Here is a 12,174-nt window from a genome sequence, read left to right on the forward strand (position 1 = left end):
ATCTTTTTCATCACTTCTTATAAACAAATCAAACAAACAGAAGCAAGCCATAAGTTCTCCAGTATTTTAGAACATAGAAAGTATATTTATGTAAGGCTTTCCATCCCCTTCCATTGCACTGGATATATAAAATGGCGTTGAACCTTTTTTCCTACTTTTATCTTTAATCACATTATAGCAAATTTCTGAAACTAAAAGAGTATACCCATCTGTAGGTAGTTTTTGGTATCTCCCATACAGTGCTTTAATAATTTTTAAACATCATCAACAACTCAGAGAGATTCTTGAAAGGGACAGAAAATGGAAGATCAGGAAGTAACATGCAAAAGCAGGTGAACATTTCCTTCACGTACATATTCAAAGCCCTTTGCAAATGTGTTTGCAAAAAACCAAAATCATTACCAAATCATGTTTACCAAAATAAAGCAAACAGAATGAAGACACTGTAAAAAGAGGGAAGTAAATGTAAAAGCCAAACAAGGAATTTACAGAACTTCAAAAATATTTGGTGGCAAGTCTACCATTATAAATGACAATTCAGTTTCCATTTGCTCCAAAAGTAGTCCTTCATTTATATTATGATTCCTCAAACACATTATTCCATAAAAACACCAAATTTTCGAAGACACTTAGGAAGCTGGGGTTCAATACATGTATAAGTGTTGTGAAATTCCAGAAAACTATTGTCTCTTCTTAAATCAGTATAAGAAGAATTTTTAAGGCTCATCTTGTGTACCAGTAGCTCTGAAGTTGTGTCATTTTTCCAATTCATGACAGGCCAGAAAGAAACCACAAGAAAGGGCGTGATTCTTTAACCTGATATTGAGGGCACTCAACTAGACATAGCAAGGTCTTGACCGTTGCTCCATGTTCAGGACTTCCAACATATACTGTAATGCATTTCAACTGCTATTGTGAAACTTTAAAAATGCTATACTTCAGAGATGGTTATAAATCATTTTGTCTGATGACTTATATTGAAAAATAAATTATGCACTGAAAAATTCTCTTCAAAGAATGGGAAACAGGCAAGCAGTCAGAAACCTCTGGCTAAACCAAGAAAGATAGCAGAGATAGAGGGTTAAAAGTAAAATCTGTGCTGCAGATGATGGTGGTAAATGATGCTAATGCAGACCAGTAAATTACAATAGTTTGATATGTCAGAAAATCCACATTTTACACTGAATTTTAAGAGAAAAGTTTACTTTAAAAGTTTTCTTTATCATCATCACTTTTATTATGCATGCATCAGACTTCTTTTTATAACAGACTTTTGTCATAACTTCTTTATGAACAATATTCAACTATAAGTAATTTTTTTCTACAGTTGAAAAGTCAAAGTATTACAGTTCCTGTCCAAGCAGAGTGAAAAAAAGCTCCACTATACAAAATGAGCTGAACTTCCGGTGTAATTGAACTGTGGTCCATTAACAGGGTATTATAGACATGAACGGAGGGGAGGAAGGAAGAGAAAGGAAGGAATAAAATGAAACTGAACCCAACTAACCTGATCAGAAGTGAAATTTAATTAAAATTTGTGAAAAATAGAATTGATTCCTTATCGAGTCCTGAAGTCAGATACACGGTATATGCTTCCTTGTTAAAATGCAATTCTTCGCCCCCAGTATAGATATCTCTCTCTCTCTCCCTCTCTCTCTCTCTATATATATATATTTTTTTTTCCTCCAGATGTCATGTGTAAAGCTTGGACTAGCAAATCCTACTTCTATTTTAAAAATAGAAAATTGGAAAAAAAAAAAAAACGGTGATGTATTTAATGTCTCAGAAACAACTGTTTGTCTGGATGATGATTAAAGCTCAGACCACTACACCATGCTACTCTTCCTCATCACAACAGCGCTGCTATTATTAGTAGGATACATTCAGCAATTTTCACTGATTTCAGTGGGAGATGCTAAGTGCTTAACACTTCTAAATGGAAGCGTAGTTATTTTGGCACACAAATATAAATGTAGGAGTTAAATTTTAAGCATTTTTTTTTTTAAATGAGCCCTGCATAATCCAAATCTCACTGTGCAATTACCACAATGGAGAAAATAGCATATGTTCCCCTCCCAGCAGTGCTCCCATAATAAACTTGCATACACTTTTAACTGGAAAGATTATCCCTTTGTTATCATGGAACTTAAATGTCTTATGATCACAGGAATTTTCCAAACAAGCATGACCAGATTTTATTTAATTGCATTTCTCGGGGGCATGTTTCACAGAAGTGATAACTCAGAAATGTGCAAAAATTGTCAGTTGAAGTCAAATCCACATAACAAAGGGGTCAGAGGAGATGCCAGATTTACGGAGCAGTTTAGCCTATCTAATCTAGCCACGCAGAACTACCTGATCCTGCAGTAGGGAAATTATGTTATTACACTCTGAAAAAAAAATTTACACCCTTACTGCAAAACCAGATTACAGCATGTATCAAAATCACAGGAAAACAGGTTGTAGTCAATATACTAAATCCTCATCAACCAAAGCATGGAATAAGTAAGTGTGGCCTTGCAGCCCACACTTGCACCCACTAACGTACAGTGCTCCCACAGGAGGCTACAGGCTTTGGGATATGCTTACCACATGGGCCTTGTCAGGCCTTGTCTAGACTTGCTTTGGCCTGCCAATAATACACTTATAGCTCGTTTAGCTGTAACCAAGGGGGTCCTGGTGGACACAAAGTTGAACATGAGTCAGCAGTGTGCCCTTGCCACAAAGAAAGCTAATGGTATTCTTGGCTGCATTAGGCTAATTATTGCCAGCAGGTCAATGGAGGTGATCCTTTCCTTATCCTCAGCACCAGTGAGGCCACACCTGGCGCATTGTGTTCAGTTCTGGGACCGCAGTACAAGAGAGACATGGACATACTGGAGAGAGACCAAGGGAGGATCACAAAGATCATTAAGGGATTGGAGCATCTCTCCTACAAGGAAGGCTGAGACAGCTGGGACTCTTCAGCCTAGAGAAGAGAAGGCTCGGGGAGCATCTTAGCAATGTCTGTAAATACTTGAAGGGAGGGCGCAAAGACAGCCAGCTTCTTTTCAGTGGTGTCTAGTAACAGGACAAGAGGCAATGGGCACAAATCATAACACAGAAGGTGCCCTCCAAACACCAGGAAGCACTTCAGTACTGTGCATGTGACAGAGGGCTGGCACAGGTTGCCCAGAGAGGCTGTGCAGTCACCCTCCTGGCAGATCTTCAAAGGCACCTGGACATAGTCCTGCATAACCTGCTTTAAACAGCCCTGCCTGAGAAAGGGGCCTGGCCAGATGGCTTCCAGAGGTCCCTTCTAGCCTCAACAACTCTGTGATTAGTTACCAGTTACCATGCAATGTGTTAACATAAAGCAGTTCTTAGCAGAAATGAATTATAATGAAACAAGAAATTTTATGGACACTTTGATGACCAAATTTCAAATCCTACTATTGATTCAAAGCAGGAAGGTACCAGGAGGTATGAAAGACTACTTCAGAAGCCAGAATGATTGATGTTCTCATTTTGTGGAGGGGTTACAGAAGCAGAATCTTAAAAATAAAAAATAATAGAGAGACAAAAGGTTAGACTAGGTCTCATATTTAGGTAATATGTCGTGGATCCCACTCAAAGTATGGAATAAGCAAGCCCTTTCAGAGGAAAGATTTACTTTTGCTTTGTTTTGGTTTTTATTTCCCGTTTAGATATGCACTATGGCTCCATTTCTTCCTGACAGACACTCCTGACAGCTTACACAGCGTGTATGCAAAACCTCAAGTTGTTCTGACTACAATTGGTGAACTAGAGATGTACAATTTCTGAAACTTTGATGAACAGCTCTGAAAATAAGACCTTCAGGTACTAATAAAAAGAGAGAGAAAAGCAAACTTGTTTTCAGCTTTAATTTGTTTTGCGGAATTGAAGTACATGATAGAATAAATAAGAAAAGATAGCATAAGAATGAAATGTCAATAACAAAAAAGCTCAGCCGTGCATATTAACCCTCCCTTGGCTGGTTTTATCCACTCAAGACTGGGGCTGTGAGGAAGAATTCATTTATGTAAAAAAAAAAAAAGTTAAAGAAAAAGTGGAAAATGCAGAGGTTTTGAAATGCATCTATTTATGTTTCAGATGCTTCATTACCTGTATTATCAAGCATTACCTATGAACGTATAGCACTGCTTTGACAACAACAATTCTGATCTATATTTTCAAGAGTGCCAGAAGTAAACATCATCACTTGGGTGTATGATTGTGTTTCCTTAAATCACTTTGACTGGATCACAGCATTTGGCAATAAGAATATAAATACCTTTGTTTTGTTTTATTACAGTAGAATAATGTAATGCCTTTAAATGAGTCCATAGTTAAACTGTTGCATTACGTGCCATAAGCATTGCTTGTCATTTATTCCTGACAGTTACTGTCCACAAATTGCATAACAATTTGAAACAAGACAGACGTTTTCTCAAGCCTTTTCTGCAAGCAATTATTATATGGCATCTTAAAATTGTGTACCAGAAGGTTAAACAGTGAAATAAATACTCAGAGAGAAAAAATAAGCAAAACATCGAGAACAGAAGACAAGTTAAACACTCCTGCTTACTGACAGAGACTCTACTCATTTTCTCTAGATGCATTATAGAAATTTAAATGTTGATCTCTCAGCTAGCATGCCAAATGCCAACATGAAAAGGAAAAATAGATTCCTGTCTTTTCTGTCTGTTGGGCAAGTGAGGTCAGCAAGATACTTTCTGTGCTAAAGCTCTATTTCTCAGAGGCTTTATGTAAATCCAGCTGTTAATATCTAAAAAAAATAATAAAAAAAAGGATTTATTCCTATTTTTTAAGATATCAGAATAAGTCATTTTCAAACTAAAGATGCTCATTTCAAGGACAAAGAGACAACGTTTCAAAATTTTTATAAACTTCTGAGTATTAGCATGATGCTAGACTGTGTGAAGTTCAGAATACAAATCAACTGAAAGCTGAATCCTTCTGCTCTCTGGATGAGTCGAGATGAAGCAATTTAATTGTAAATATTTTGGATTGATGACACTATATCAAGTAGTGTCTGCACGTAAGGACACCAAGAACAGAGAGTAATTAATTTTTGTTAGTCCAGATTATTTAAATATAATAGAGTATCCAAAGATAGGTCAAGGGAAGTCCCATATCACTCTTCCAACCAGTGAATTGAGTTCCCATTTCATTAAAAATACAAACGGAATCCATACACATGGCAGCAGACCCATACTCTACGTCCCATATTGAGCCACAGAACCAAAGCCAATTCCTTCTCTTTGGTCTACTGAGTCAGGAGTTCAGATTCAACAGGACAGGAAGAAGTAACTGTTGTTCAGTATAAGTCATTCCTAATGATTATGGCCTTCACCTGATGGAAAGTAAGAATGTCAGTTTTCTTCGGCACAGAAAGGGAAATAAACTTGAGTCCTCCAGCATTCTTGGTTATATATTATTCTGTTCACAAAAGAATATATTACTGGGGAAGAACATATTAAAGTGGAATATATCCACTTCTATATTTCTAAAATGTGAGAGTTACTAATACAACTTGCATGGGTCCTGATACAGACAGGTACAGGATTCTGGAGTATAGTAAGTAGAATGCATATTAATTGTGCCCTTCAAGGCAAAATCACCTATTACATTTTTAAAAAGGTAACCTCAATGCTATTTCCTACAGAAAGAAACAAGATCAAGGTTTAGTCACCCAAATCACTTGGTAGCATTAAGTTTAAGCCCTGAGAGGATTATAAATCCTGTCACTTCACTGTCATTTTCACTACACCCTAGGATATCCTAATGACTACCTATATGTAACTCTCTACTCCTGATTGTGGATCTCACTCTCAGGTACTTAACTCTTTTCATGCACTATAGAAGGAATACAGAACTGCAGCTGGTTCTGACTGTTATGTATTGTAATGCCTAAGCATGTTTATGGACTTTGCCCAAAGTCATTTTGTCTGCTAAATGACATCATCTCCTAAGTCACATTGATTTTTCTTGAAACTGGGCTCCCAAGTCACTTCAGTACCTTGAAAACCACTACATAAGTCTGTCAAGAGATTCTAATTTGCTAAGCCACAAACAGTTTATCTCTGTCCCGTCACAAAAGCTACTTCTGTCTTAAAGAGAGAGAATTAGTCACATAACTGAAAATGGCAGTGGTGGGAACAGTATTTTTTTTTTCTACTACAAACATACCTGCTTGGCAAATGAGGCTTTAAACAAAATATATGGGACATGTTTGAATTTAGAATTCTTGCTAATGCATAGAAAGTAAATAACCAATAATGGAAATGCTCTAGTAGTTAATAGATGTGCCTTCAGGGAGAAAAAACAACTCAGGCAATAAGCCATGTCATAAATAAGTATTTAAAATGTATGCCCTCAAGCCATTTCCATCACATTTTACCAATAAGAACAATATTTGAAATGTTCTCTATAGAGGGTTTTGGCCTAAAACATAACAGAGTTGTGCTCAATTGTGCTACAAAAAGTAGGATTAAAATAAATATTTATTTTTATTTTTCAATTTTCTACTGAAATCCAGAAAAAGGCTCTATCAATATTTTTTGGAAATGTAAAATGAAACAGGTTTTGTACATTGTACTGTTTTGTACAATGTATTGTTTTGTACATTGAAATGGCTACAAACTGCTTCACTATGCTAATGGAATTCAGAGGGATAGGGAGCTATCTTCTTTGGGAATAACTGCTCTCAGGATTAAAACAGCACCAGTGAAATAATTCACTGCATTGAAATTTACTCATTTTACTTTAAAACTTCTGTAAAACTTTGCATGTCTCATAATTGCTGAAGAAAGAAGAAAAAAATAGGTTGCTGTAACTACTTTACCATATATAGCGTGCCCATCCTTGTATTCTGTGCACTTATGAGATAATATGAAAAATGGAGTAGAGTGACACTTGCCCTTTCCTGTCCCTGTCTTTGGTTTATAGCACTGCTGTCAATACTAGTCTTGTTCAAGGAAGAGTGCAAGACTGTGCTTAACTGTTTTAAGCACCTCATGTGACAGGCTTGAAAGGTTCCATTCCTTTTATCTCTTGTCCTTGTTTCCTGTCACTTACATATTGTATACATGTAGCATTAGTATTCGTGGGGGGAAATATATCCATTTGTATCAAAGCATAACTGCATGGAATAAATATACCTTATATCAGTTCTTTTTCATTTGAGTACTGCATGGAAACAATATTAATTTAATGTATACCCTAAAATAAACCCAATATTTGGGAAATAATACAATGTATAAATTGCAGTCATGCCCGAGATGTACAGGGTAGTAAAAATTGATGGCAATTTTTCTATCCCAATTAGAATAATTTATAATATACAATACATCCTGTCAGGTACAATGTGCTGATATCTTAACATGAAAGGACAAAAAGAGTAATACATAACAATAAACTCCCAGGACAATATCAATTAACACTGCCAGAATAAGCATTCTTATTACTTATCTTACTAGAGTGGCTTATTTAATAAACAAAAGAAGACCTCTCATGAGGATTGGAATGTCATTAGTTTTATTCTTCCCTTCACCTCCTATGCTGTATAGGGCTTTTTTCCTATGGTTAGCTGTACCTGTCAGAAACATGGTATGCATTTTCTTCTGATGTTTTATGTCCTTTAGTGATGTTTTTCCTGGGCATCCTCAGCAGCATTCAAATAGGACCTTGGAGTATGTCACTCTCTCTTTTCCGTCTTTCTATTTCTTTTTTTTTTCTTTTTTTTTTTTTTTTTTAGTAGCGTATATTTTTACTTCTAACATGCATTTTTGGAACTTTCACTGAAATATTTTCACTCAGCCAACACTTTTTAAATCCTGGCAAGATCAAAGTCTATCTCAGGTACTTGGGAAAGTAACAAGTTACCTCATCAATTATATTTCTGTATATACAAGTCCTGAAAAGAGAAAGGGAAAATGGAACAAACTTGGCACACAACATATCTGCCATACACACACACAAAAGTCAGCCTTTTTGTAATATTATGACTTCCTTCATAATTTCCAAAGCATAGTAGGCTACAGAATATCTGGAGTTTTCTGATGAATCTAAGCATTGCGGGTTCATTGGAAGAAGAAAAAAAAGGAGAGTTAGGTAGCAAAATGAGAATAGTTTCTATGTCTCACAGGACTCTGGGATTTCAATCAAGAAGAAAAAGAGATTTCTAAAGGAATTTTTGAAATGAAAGCCTTAAAAAACATATCAAATTCATAAGAGTACTGGAGTCAGAATAGTGAAAGGCTGAACATTTCAGGCATTCTTCTGGGATACAAGTCCTTTGTCTATGAGACCCTATTTTGGATCTCACTGTCTTCTGAGTCGAGCCTCTGAGTTTTTCACTCAGAATAGATTCTCCATCCTAACCATTAGCATTTTCTCTCAAGAAACGCCCAACCCACATAATTTTGTGCCATAAAAAATCATGTACTCAGATCACATTTGGCAGAATCCCCAGAAACATGTGGAACTCTTTCAGAACTTCTCCCTTACATACATGAACGCAGAGGAAAAAAAAAATAATATATATATATATATATACACTTAATAGTGTCTGTAATTCAGATGCCATGTATTAGGAGGCTGAGGTAATTATGGAACCAATTTTTTGTTTATTTTTGGAAAAAGAAATGGCTATGTTGAAATTTATGGCTAAACATTAATTAATACAGGATTTTCTATCCCCATCAGTGTATGCATAAAAGCATGGTGGGCTTTTAAAGTTTGCAGTGTTTTTAAACAAGAACAATAAGTTACTGTTCTTGGTTTCTGTCTTGTTAGTAAATCCAAACTTAGAGCAGACCACAGTGTTAATAGTATCTCCTCTAACTTGATGACTTACAAATAACAATTTTAGTGAATCCTTGTATCCGATGGCAAGCAATAATCTCTGTATAGGGGGGACAGTATGGAACAATTTAACAGTTATTCAACTACTGCTACTGGAGAGGTAGCTAAAGACCAATAAAGAACCACAAAAAACAGTCTGTACATGCTAGTACTGAGTTATGTCGCACAAATAAAAGTAAAAAATGTATTATGAAGCTAAAGAGCTCTCAAAATTAATTAAATGCTTAGAACTGAAGTCAAACATATTTCTTATAAGAGTGAAAGTTGTATCAGTGACAAATAAAATGTTAACAAGTTGTCATATTCTAAAAAAAAAATATTCTATCCTAAACATTTGAAAAAGTCTAGTCGTTTAACAGTATTCTTTTAATCTTGCCCAAAGAAAAATACGATAAAAATGTACCATGCTTGTAATATTTTATTTCCATATATGAAGCCTTTTTTCTGTAGTTATCAAATTAATTATCCTTTCTAAGTAGAGAAAAGTGAAAATTTGTCTTTTTTATGTAAACACAGATTCACAAACAGGAAGTCTAATTCTGTGTTGATTAATACTATCTATACTTTTTCTGACTACAAAGTCTACAGTCTACAATGCGATCCCGTAGATAGTCAGAAAGAATTAACATTCTCCATTTTCTTTTAGAGCTGATAAACCAGAAGGAATAAACATTTGAAGTATTATTTAAGGAGGTCCTTACCTTTGAAATGTGCTGCAGTTCCGTCTGGTGATCTACTGAAATGGAGTATTTACCTGTTATAAAGAAGATAAGGTATTATTAGTGATATCTCAGAATGCACAGCTAGGGTAAATCACCTTCATTAGTTAGTTAAATATATATAGATTAATGTTAATTACTTTCCCCTCACTGATTTTCATCAAGAAAACCGCAGGGTTTGGGAAAGGTAGTATGCTCTTAGAATTGCAAAAAATGTAAAAGAAATATGCTTGATGTGATTCAGGTAGTTCATGAAAGCTGACCTCCTACTTGTTTTTACATTTATGGGCAAACAGCTCACCTTTAGTAATCTTAAGCATATTTCAGTGCTTGTTTTATGAGGTATCTACACAATTTTCTACAGTATCTGGAATCCAAGTGACTATATCCACAGAGATTTTAATTGTCCAGCATTTCTTCTATTTCGCTCCTTTTCTGTTCATCCCCTGACTCTTGTTTAGCACTTACGTTTTAAGTTCTGACAGGCAGGGGACACTTTTTCTTTCTCTGACTGAACAACAGAGGTTCATGCTCTGAGGTTTTACAGCAATAAATACATAAAAAACAAATGCCACGTACAAGTTAGCATAAGATAGTAAGCCACGGTGCATACAAGGAAAGAGTTAAAAAAAAAAAAAAAACTTTTACTAATCATTCATGTTTGCTATTTAGTGTTCCAATAACAAAAAAGTTCATTAGTTTTTTTGTACTACAGAAGGTGAAAATTAACTTACATACAAATCTACTTCCAAATCTCATGGGCTAAAACCAACTTATTTCTCATTCTTTTCATGACTAAAAAAATCATAGAACACATATTTCTTAGAAATCTCTCCTTATTTCCAGTTAAGTTTTAGCATTCGGAGGTATATCCTGATAGAGTGGAAGTCCCATAAATGCAGCTTTTTGATAAGAGCACATGAAATTTACTGCCTCACGTCAGTGCTTCTATTGTTTTTCATTTATTTTCATCACTGCAAAACTACAGGAATGATAACTGAAACTTTCCTTTTGTCTTTGATGGGAAAACATGAAATAATACCCCCAAGATCGCATATGCGTATGATAGCAGTGTTTCACTATGTCCTTGAAGCATAATTTTCAGGAAGAGTATGTTGGCAAAAAGTATGCTGTTTTTATTGCTGCCACTAAAGAAGTTTTACTGACAGTGCTCACAGAGTTTCATTGTAGAAAAAAATGAAGTAGATGAGAAAGTATAAGGAAGTGTGAAAAAATATCTTTTTTGTAAAGATAAGGCAAAGACAAAAATTTTTCACTCTTTCCTATAGTATTTAAAATCACCTGGTTTGTAAAAGCTTTGATGCTTTCAGAAACGCACTATAAAACAAATGATATTGCAGTTCAATAGATTTTAATTTTAAAACTTCTTTCAAAGTTAAGTTAGCATAAAAACATGAAAATGAGAAGCAACCTGCAAATAAAGTAAGTATGCTGTAGTAAAAATGGAGTAGATTTACAAACCTACTCTGTGTCACTAAGTCAGCCTTGACAATGTCAAATACAACCTGCTCATTACCTGAAATAGCTTTTTTTCTGTATTTTTAGAGTATTCCTAATTTATGGAATACCTATCATTTTTCACATTAATAACATATTTAACAGCTACTGAATACTGCAGAATAAGAAAATACTGAGCTGAATCCTCAAATATACACAGACACCAAAGCCAAGTGAATGTTAGAATTTGGTGTAGGAGCATCGCTCTGAGGTTTTCATATTTACCCCAAGCTGACTAAGTAACAAATAACCAACCATGCAAGTACTTTAAATCAGCAACTATTTTGTTGCCTGCAAGCCTTGAAAAATAAATGCTTATACAAATGTGGAAATTTACTTATTCCATAAAGTTTAAAATTTGACTATTTAAATTCTCTGCACTTGTCTATCGATTCAAATCAGTCAGCCTTAAGCCTTACAACTTCTTCTTGTGTATGCAATGATCATCTGAAGTGGCTTCTGAGTAGTAGATAATTGCTTATTTATGGAAGTGCAGAAAAGATAGCTACATATATACTCAGCCAAGTTATTCTGTCTAAAGAGTAAGCACCAAAATAATGTGTTGTAATCTGAAGGATAATATATAGAAAATCATGTAAGGATATGCTGAAAAACAGACAGCCTGGGAAATTCATGCTTTTTTTGGCTGTTTTCTTATTTAAAAAGAAGGTCTTTTTAATGGAAGCTACCTTCTCTTTTCAGTCACCTTCTCTAATAGGTGAGTTCCCAAGCCTTTCCCATAGATCATTGCTGTAATAAAAGCCTTATTTCTTTCCCCAAAAAAGACCTACTCAAAAGAGAAGAGGCATAGTAAAGGAAAACTCCAGAACAATCTTGTTTCTTTCTTGTTTTCACATGTTCTTGCAATTCTTGTTCTGTATAGAGGTTTCCCTTTAATAAATAAATAAATGTACATCTCAGACAAAAGTAAGTGTTACTGCTTGTTCAATGTCAATGCCATACTGAAAGCACTATAAATTCCATCTCTATTTTGACTTTCTGCCTGCTGTGTCTTTTACTGACTATTTGGTATTGTCATTGATGTTCT

At 34.9% G+C, this 12,174-nt stretch overlaps 1 protein-coding gene across 5 annotated transcripts in view; it reads right to left on the minus strand.

Annotated features, from left to right (window-relative positions):
- Window positions 1-12,174, minus strand: part of LOC310899262 (teneurin-3-like) — a 1,088,357-nt gene that overhangs the window by 897,069 nt on the left and 179,114 nt on the right. For all 5 annotated transcript variants that reach the window (XR_014584113.1, XR_014584114.1, XM_083835486.1 and 2 more), the window contains exon 4: window positions 9,591-9,643. The gene's annotated coding sequence lies outside the window, so the exon portion shown is untranslated. The remainder of the gene's footprint in view (window positions 1-9,590; window positions 9,644-12,174) is intronic.

The sequence above is a fragment of the Anser anser genome (assembly GCF_964211835.1).
Source record: "Anser anser genome assembly, chromosome: 4".
Taxonomy (NCBI): domain Eukaryota; kingdom Metazoa; phylum Chordata; class Aves; order Anseriformes; family Anatidae; genus Anser; species Anser anser.